A 10,118-nucleotide genomic window follows, 5' to 3' on the forward strand; every position below is an offset into this window, starting at 1 on the left:
AGAACCTGTTCAACTAATCCAGGTATCTGGTTCCAACCTACCCCTCTCTAAGGAACCTGTTAAAATAATCCAGGTATTTGGTTCCAACCTACCCCTCTCTAAGGAACCTGTTAAATTAATCCAGGTATCTGGTTCCAGTCTACTCCTATCTAGAGAACCTGTTAAACTAATCCAGGTATTTGGTTCCAACCTACCACGCTCTAGGGAACCTGTTAAACGAATCCAGGCATCTGGTTCCAACCTACCCCTCTCTAGGGAACCTCTTAGTGTTAAACTAATCCAGGTATTTGGTTCCAACCTACCACGCTCTAGAGAACCTGTTAAACTAATCCATGTATCTGGTTCCAACCTACCACTCTCTAGGGAACCTGTTAAACTAATCCAGGTATTTGGTTCCAACCTACCCCTCTCTAGGGACCCTATTAAAATGACCTTCCGAGAAAAAATGCCATTTAATCCCATTTTTTATTTAGATAAAAAGTAAAGACGATCCGATAATTTGCAGTACAATTTCAAGAGATGCACGCTGGTTGGCATACTGTACACTTAATACAATAAGGTAAAATAAAGTGGTCCCCAAGATAGTTTGAAATACCAACCATTTTATGCAACATAAAGAGCAAAAAGGATAAATGTTTTTTTTAGTATTTTTTTATACTTTTAACACTCGGGTGTATGCTTTCAAAATTTCATATCAGACCGTTGCATACTTGTATTTAATGTTACTTGTTACAAATCTTATAAATAGCTATTCAATCTTTAAAAATGCCTTTATCTTTGATACATTTTAACCATATAAAGAAAAAAAATCTGAATAATTTTATTTACAGAATTTATTTTTACCAAAAAAAATTTAACATAGAAGGGTTAAATTTGGTGGTGAGTCGGACGTTAGACTGAAAAGTCTTGATCTGAGGGATTGTGATGACATACTCCGGCTAGATTAAGGAGCTGTTGGACAATCTCTGGCTTCTTCATTTTATTTGGTTTAAATTAAGATTAGATTTCATTTCATTTCATTGTAGAGTGTTTAAGCTGGAAGGATGTAAGTACAGTGAAGAACAGGACCCTGATGAACCCCCAACTATCTCCAGACTTAAGATCAGGGAAGATATTGATCATCCTCATCATCTAGTATTCTACCAGGTACTGCACCTTTTTCGACAAATACTTCATTCAATGATTCATTTCTCAAAAAGACAAAATCTTGAAGGATATTTTTTGCATCTATTTCTAATCTTACCTTGCTTTAGCTTTCTGCACCGAGGCCTAAAATGACCTTGAGAATAAGCTATGCCATATTGATTCTGTCAAATGCAAGCCAATAGTTACTTTTCCTGTTCTTAATGTTTGTTTTTGGAATTGTCGATATTTTGTTTGCTAGAAGTAGAATGTCCTTACTATGGGATATTTACTATAAAAGTTGAATCTTATAGGGTGATTTGAGAAGAAGAAAAACTTTTAGTGAAATTTTTGTATTTCAATGACTTTTTCCCGTTATAGAACAAAGACGGAGACAATTGTTTGTTGGTCGCTACTGAGAATGGAAGTCTAAAGGTAGGTCAGATATTTAAAGATTTAAAAAAAACTGTGGTTAAAATTAAATTATTTAACAGGCGTACACCATCATCTCTGCAGGACTTTATAGCTGTTGGTCATTGTCCAGCGCCGAGCTACAGCTGACTACATCTATTCACCTGATAACTGTCCGGAATACAACAGCTGTGGTAGCAGACCACGTGGGAAATGTCGTCGTTGCAGGTCCGCCATTTTAAATTTTCGTATTACTAATAAAACATAAAAATTAGATTAAGTAAGGATTCTTTAAGTGTTATTTTTAGATTTAGAGAAAGAGAGTGTTATTGCTAAATTACCATCGTATAAAGAAGCAACACTTACCGCACTCGCACTTAGGCACAGGATCTTTCTTAGATATTTTTATTTTTTATTAACATCTTGATTTATGATCGTGTTATAGAAATTTAATTGTACATCATTTTTTTTGAATTCGTAGATTTTTTCTTTTATTTTCTTGTTCATCTCTGAAATGAGGGGAGGAAAGCCAGCCACTACAATGTCTCGTCCAAACCCCATTCTCCTCATTTTATCGTCAGAGCCGCCTCGGAATCTGCTTCCTTTGATCATTCTGTGTTCTAAAGTTTCCAATTCTCGAAGATAAAACTATTTTTTTTAATTTGGCCACGTTGGGGCATAAAATATGGATGGACTAAAATATTGCAATGAGTAGGAGTCTTAAAACCCGTGGAAATGATGTCAAACTTTATAATAGTTTTATCTTGGAGGATTAGACACTTGAAAAAAATAATATAAAAGGACGAGGATTTCGAGATGGCTCGGACGAGAAATTGAGGAAAATGTGGCTCGGATGAGAAATTGATGTGGTTGGCCTTCCTCCCCTCTCGAAAGGAAGCAAGAAAATTTGAGGGAAATAAAAAAAACTTTATTAAAGGGGGGTAATTTTATTGTACATTGTACATATTGTATATTTTAATACCAATTACCAATGGATTTATTTCATGTCTCACGTGTATTCCTGTCCTGATATTGCCATATTTCCTGTCCTAAGAAAAATCTGTGAATAGTCCTGACTGTTCAAATTGTGTCATGGTTTACACAAATCAGAGAGTTGTGGAGGTAGACATCAAATCCGCCAAGTAAGTATTTAAACTTAATAAATCATTTTCTTAGATATGTTGCTTATTCTCATAATGTTTTATATTGTCGAAATATCCCATTAAAGGTACAGTTAACTAAATTTCTCGTGACTCTTTGTTTAAAGCGTTTGAATCACAATGAAGCTTTTTCATTTGACTATTGATGAGGAACAGAAATAGATTTTATCAATTTCCTGCAAAATAATCTACAGTTCAATTTTAAATAGAATTTTCAGTCAATTTTAGATAAAATTCGAAGATAAGTCAATAATAGAGAAAGTCATCAATCAGCTTTTTTGAAGTTACACATTGGAACTAAACAGTCCCGGTATTTGTGGGGGCTAGGGAGTCCAAATTTGAAGGAGGAGAAAATTGGTCATTTTCGCAGAGTTAATATGCAAGGCAAAATTTCTTAACATATTTTAAGGCTTTATTGGTTTTTGATAGGTCAAGTATTTAAGAATATATAGGTAGTTTCAAATTGAAGTATTTGGCTTATCAGGGACTTAATAGCAACTATATTTGAGCATGATGAAATATATTTTTTAAATAATTATATTGTAGCAGTTAACTTTGCAATTTTTACCCTTAAATACCTTAAGAAATTCTTTGAGCAAACATACATACTGAATGATTTAGTTTCACTTTGTAATGGTAACAGCATAATTAAATTAAAATATATAATTGTTTTATCTTTAGATTTACTTCATTTTCTAATGGATTTAACAGAAAGCTTCACAAGGAATGGACTGCCCGGAAATTACCAGTTACAGGTATTATTTGACCGGTTCGTTCAGTCGGGTCCTATTTCACAGATAGGCTATAACTTGTCTGTTAATAATAATTATAAATGTTTATATCTGTTATTCTTTTATTTTCAGCTGGATCTACAAAATCCACGAAGTCTAATATAATTCAAACTAGGCTTTCAGGGCGCTTCGTGCACATCTTTTATTTAAATTGAAAATTATTTGATTTTATTTGAAAACTTACATAATATATTTAGATTTATTCGGCGTTTTTATCAATACAACGAAGACGGCTTTTATATATTTAAGTTTACAAGTAAACAAGCTTGGTAAAAATCAATAAGTTTAAATCGAAAGTCGTCTTCATTGTTTGATATAAACGACGACGACTGTTCTTAGATTTATCCTATATAACTCCTGATTTGATCCTGATGAATGACGATGAATTTCTCGCTGTCATGGATAAGGTAAATGGAAATATTTACAAAAATAATTCAAATTTAGTTTTGCAACATTTTCATTTTACATTCTATAAATGAAAATATTTACAATTTACAATTAACGAACTTCACTTGTATTTACAAAATAGGGATGAAACTTTTCTGTATTCATTTTAATTTTAAGGCATCTAAATATATATAAAGTTGTAATCTCTGTTTGTTTGTTTGTCCTATCATAACTCAGAAACCCTCGGACCGATTTGCCTCAAATCTTGATTCGGGAACAAGGAGACCCACGGGAATGTTCTTAGCTTGTTTTTGAGATTTTAAGTTGAGTGGGTCGACTTTATTAGTTTATTTTCTCAGTAAAATCGTTCAAGTGCGGGTAAATGGTAGGAGTAACTTTTAGTAACCTGAGCCGCGCTGGGTACCCAAGCTACTGTTTAAATAATAGAATTAAATAATAAATGGCAGTCGCAAATGGGCTTTAATAAAAATAACTAAGCATATTGTATATAGAAGAAAACTATTTTTTCTCTAGAAAGTGATTAAAAGAAAAAAGCTTCTCCCTTAATGCATATTAATGCATAACAAACACATAAAGGAGCAGAAACTTTATTTTCTTTATTCTATATTCTAAAATAAGTACTAGCAAGTAGCAATAACTGTTTTTATCAACGATTTAATCTTAAAATTATGACCCCAAAATTATAAACCCAAAAAGGTTTAGAAAGCAAACTAATAAAATAAATTTCTTCAATGAGGAAAGCTTTCATCTAAATTTTCAACTGTCCTTTTAAGGAGAAAGATATACAGGAACCTGAAACTAAGCTTCAAATTGTGGATTCCACCTTTAATACAGAGGATTCACAGGTAGGGCATAGATTAGACACAGGGTGTTCCACTAAACATGATAGTTTAGTAGAGGACTCACAGGTAGGGCATAGATTAGACACAGGGTGTTCCACTAAACATGATAGTTTAGTAGAGGACTCACATGTAGGGCATAGATTTTAGTGTTATAAGATTTCAAAAGATGTAAAGAATTTTGTTCAGATTTAGACAATTTTGCGTTGAATTAATTAATTGTATCAAATCAAAACCCAAAGTATCTCTGGTAATGTTGCGTGCACAACAATAGCAGACCACATTTTAAAAATGCCAGGACTTGAAAATCTAGCTTTTAGCTTAACTGTTACCATTTTATATTTTTACAACACAAAACCATATCATTAGATAATTTTGCAATTTTTTTTTTCTTGTGAATTTCCTGTGTTTTGGAGCCATTTGGTTAGATTTTGACTTGTTATAAACCAATCATTGCTTGATCAATAATGTTGATGATATTGTCTTTTCTAAGTTAAAAGTGTTAAATTGAGAAAATTCCAATACGCTTTCCTGCAGAAGAAAGCGGAAATCATTTTTGTAGAGAAACCACAATTGTAAATAACCAGTTTTCCAAAATTCAACATGGATATCTAATTTATACTTGATCAGAAAAAGCTTTAAGGGAACCGTTGTGAATTTGGCTTTGTCATCTTTTCATAGAGGGTCACATTACGCTTACAGTCCCTTTAAAGCAAAATAATCTTGTTCTAATGTTAGTTGAATACTCTAGGATGGAAGCTATGTGAGCAGCAGTCCTAGTGGAAGCAGTGTCAGACAAGAAACTGTTGGTGTAAACTGTCTCAGACTACTCAAGAAATTTTATCATTTGGTTGGAGTTCATCAACCCATACACATTTATCATTTAATTGGAGATAATTACTTAGATGATATGATAACGGTTAAGTTTTATTCCACCCCGCCCCCCGGCCCCAACACATTTATCATTTAATTTGGAGTGGAAATAAAATGATATCACCATAATCAGTTTGACGACAAAAAAATCTACAAGTTTCAACAATTTTTAGAACCCTATTTTCTCAAGAATTAATAATAAGTAATTTTAAAAATGAAGAGAACATTGTTTTCAGTCTGTGTTGAGGTGTCTCCAAGCCAAATAGAATCCAAGCTACCTCCAAGCCTCAGGGTCAAGAAGTACGGTGCTAATTAATTTTTTTACTTCAATAAATTATTTTGTTACAATTTTTTTTCTTGGAAGCAGTGTGAGAGGGTAAAGGTTTAGAATGAAGCGTTCTAAGCAAAGGGAATGTAAATGGCACCGGAGGTCCCCGACTTTAATGATAAAATACATTAAAAGCACAAATTTAAGTATTTCACAAAAACTATAAAGTTTTGTGAATTGGTGCTTATATAGTTAGATTCGTACATGATGCACCATCGGACTATCGAAAAAAAAAGTTTGGGTGAACCCGAGTTCGCTATTATTTCTTTTATTTGTCAATTATCAATTAAAGTTTTTTTAGCTGTCTTTTGATGGGCTTAAAAAGGATTCCGAGTGGTTCGGGCAGGGTTCTGCTAACTACCTGGGTTCGAACAGGATATTGCTGGGCACATGGCCACATGGCCCCCCTCCCTCGGTAAGCCCCTTACTGGCAAACAAGGGCAGAGGGACTACAGAAAAACTATATATATTATATTTAGATTATGGACAGACGAAAAATGGGCAATGGTCACACTTACAAAAAGGACTAGTGGATAAATTGAAAAAAGACTAGTGGATAAATTGAAAAAGGACTAGTGGATAAATTGAAAAAGGACTAGTGGATAAATTGAAAAAGGACTAGTGGATAAATTGAAAAAGGACTAGTGGATAAATTGAAAAAAGGACTGGTGGATAAATTGAAAAAAGGACTGGTGGATAAATTGAAAAAAGGTCTAGTGGATAAATTGAAAAAAGGACTGGTGGATAAATTAAAAAAAGGACTAGTGGATAAATTGAAAAAGGACTAGTGGATAAATTGAAAAAGGACTAGTAGACTGTAATAGGGGACTTTATACACATTTGTGAATATGACTAAACCATGCAGACTAACAGACAACAAGAAATAAATTATAAGTCTAGAAAAACAGAAATATTTTAAATTTAATATTATTATATTGACTCAAGGTTGTAATGCAAGGGAAGTTAATTGAAGTTGCGTATACTCTGCGTGCATATTGAAACCAGTTCTCTCTGGGCGGAAGTTGTAAACAAGAATAGATGCATCATCAGTGTTCGTTTAGTATCCGAGGAGGTTAAAAGCATTAAATTTTGAAAATTATGATAATTCACATAATTAGTTTCCTATGACCAGAATATTTCATTGAATTTTTATGTGAAAGATGGATCCCATGTCAGGCTGCAAAATCCGTCTTGTGTTTACATTACCGCCCAGTGACGGTACACTGCAGTATTAAAGATGCGTACACCTTTGAAATAACTTTCCTTGCATTAAATCCTTGTATTGACTCATGTCGTTCACATTTAACAAGTCAGGATAAACCCCTTTCTCACCCGCCCCCCCCCCCCCCAATCATATTTGACCATAATTCTGCAGGTTAACTTTACGAATTCAAGTTATCCTTAAGAAAATTAAATACTTTTGAATTAAGAAAACTAATTTACGAATAAAATAAAATAGGAAAGTTCTTAAATACGACATTAAAGGGGATGGATAGAGGGAGGGGTGGTTGCTCTCAGGATTTTGGAATTGCTCCTAGGGTTTTGGAATTGCTTCCAGGGTTTTAGAATTGCTCTTAGCCCTTAGGGTTATGTAGTGCTCCCAGGATTTTGGAGTTGCTCCCATGGTTTTAGAGTAAAATGTGAAAATTTATCCGACCTTTTACTTTAAAAACTGGAAATTGAAAAAGACGCCTCCGCTACCTCTTTTTTACTGCCTTTGTTCAGATATTTGCAGGGAAAAAAATCGCAAATTTCAGTTCAAGTAGCCTGTGGTGATCATAAAGTTTTAGTTAGCATAATTGACGACATTTGTTTTAGCTTATAAATTAAACATTATAGGCAAATGTAAACAACAATTTCTATTTTTCTCTTCGTTTTGAGACTTGGGAGTACTTCGAGAAAAATTACGATTCCGAGCTCCGAGTAAGAAAAACCGACACAGGCCCTAGAGAAAAGAACAAATACTTTTTATGACTATTCTATACAAACTACAAACAAATTCAGAGAGAGTATTGCTATAAAATTTTCGAATCCGTCCTGATATAGTTCACGGCTGGAAACACCTTGCTGAAGTCGTTTTGTTTGAAATAATCGGCATTTTTGACATCATATTGTTACTTTTTCTGAAAATAAAAACAAACTATTCTTCAAATATATGTATTTATTAAAATCGACAAATTGTCTGTCTTATTCGAAAACTGTTAAATTCAAATCGACTATAATCTACCAATCACATCGAATACATTAAATTATTGAGATATCTATATCTCTGCAACTTCATGTCGTAGACCTTGGATATTTAAAACTGAATTCTGTTAGATCAAATATTTGAAGTTTAAAATATCAAATATATATGGATTAGATTTTTGGGGTTGTGGCAAAAACTCAATTGCTTTTTAGAAGATGTTTCTACCAAACAGATCCCTCCATTTGTTAATGTTTTCATGTTTTTATCCTCAAAAAGAGCAAGGTTCCAAACCAGGGGGGATGATAGTTCTCTACCTGTGTGCTCAGTTAGCTGTACTGTACAGTTACCAACTGTTAACTAATATTTATATATTATAGGTTAGGCCAGAATCAACTTATAACAAACAAATATGCAGTACGCTCTCGGTATAGTTTATGGCCTATAAAATTAGTAAAGTATTAGCGTACATCATCACTCTACACTGTATAACCTCGTTGTTCCCCAAACCTAGACAGAGAAAATTGCTCGAATCATATCTCCACATTATTACCATGGTTTATCAATGAATATAAAGAAGGTTTTACCAATCTCCACTCTGCATTTGTTTTGTTTCCATGGTTTAAAGAAAAGGAGGCAAGCCAGCTTTAAGAGAGAATTCTGCTTTAGACACTTCTGTAAAATCTATCAGTTCTGTTAATGCAGTTAGCGAGGTAGGTATTTGGTAGGTCAGGGAATCATAATATTCACTGTTAATTTAAATCTGTTACGCCCTCTGATCAAACGATCCTTAAATCTAAATTAGGTAAGAATCACAGGCACTGCTCTCGTAATTACGATATAAAATAAATCGCTTTTATTCAACAAAAAATCACTTATTCGGCAGCAAAAGTTGGATCACTGCCAATTAGGCAATTTTTTGATAGAGAATTATTTGATTTCGTAATCTAGAGTGCAACAGCTAGAGATGGGCAGTTTAAGTTTAAGCGCAAAGTCGACGTTCAAAATCATCCATTTGTGTATTTACGTTGGAGAATAGATTTTTTAAAATCATTAAATAACGACGATATAAAATGTAAAAAAAATCTACAGTAAACTAATTAGATGTGTAGAACATATTTTTCAATTAAAATTTTCCCAATAAATCAATATTAGAATCATTTTTTTTCATAATTATATATTAAATTTCTTATTCTTTACGAATTTGTTCCCAGATTTCTTCAAAATCTTTAAATGTCGTCTATTTAATAAAATTGCAGGAAATCTACAAAAATGTTTGTGAACAATGAGACATTACAGTAATTCCAATAACTGAATAAGATTACTTATTTTCGATGTTAATAGTTAGTTTTCATGTTCTCAAATTTTTAAAATCCGATTCTCTAAATGATCCTTTAAAAATGAACAATCTATGAGGATTTTAAAGATTGAATTTGCTCTCTTGCTGAACAAATATGCACTGTAAAATCGTCTCATAGGTTTCAAATGATTCCTATAAAATTACCATCTTAAAGTTGTTTTAATAAATGTCTGGAAACATTTATCTTTAATAATTTTTTAACATTTTGATTATTTTTAATTTTTTTACAAAATTGTTTATATCATCAGATGATACAATCTTTAATAACAATAATAAGCTTAAATAAGTAAAAGTATTGTTTAGTCGGCGTCCCCTTGTTTAGACCAAAATATTTTCTTAAATGCATGAAAGCAGGATCTTATAATTCTAAATAATCCCTAGGGATGATTTAGCAGAAAAACGGAGAAACCTAGAAACTGAACATGAAAAATAATTGTTGTTAAGTTAGGCAAAGTGACATAAAAATATATTTTGTGCATGAAATATAATTTTCAAAAAATTAACTGATTGTTCTAATGTTCTGCAGAGCACAAGCGTAAAAGAAAATTTTAATAAATATTTTTGTAAATTTGATCGAAACAATTTAGATTTAAAACTACATTTAGTACTATACACAAACATTTTAATTATTAATTATAATT

General features: G+C 32.4%; 1 long non-coding RNA gene across 1 annotated transcript; it reads left to right on the plus strand.

The window, feature by feature from the left end:
* Nucleotides 1-5,596: 5,596 nt before the first annotated feature.
* Nucleotides 5,597-6,882, plus strand: LOC111713974 (uncharacterized). Its single transcript, XR_002767847.1, has 3 exons — nucleotides 5,597-5,904; nucleotides 6,234-6,347; nucleotides 6,412-6,882. It is a non-coding gene; the product is annotated as an uncharacterized LOC111713974 (long non-coding RNA).
* Nucleotides 6,883-10,118: the final 3,236 nt, after the last annotated feature.

This window comes from Eurytemora carolleeae, unplaced genomic scaffold (genome assembly GCF_000591075.1).
Source record: "Eurytemora carolleeae unplaced genomic scaffold, Eaff_2.0 scaffold832, whole genome shotgun sequence".
NCBI lineage: Eukaryota > Metazoa > Arthropoda > Copepoda > Calanoida > Temoridae > Eurytemora > Eurytemora carolleeae.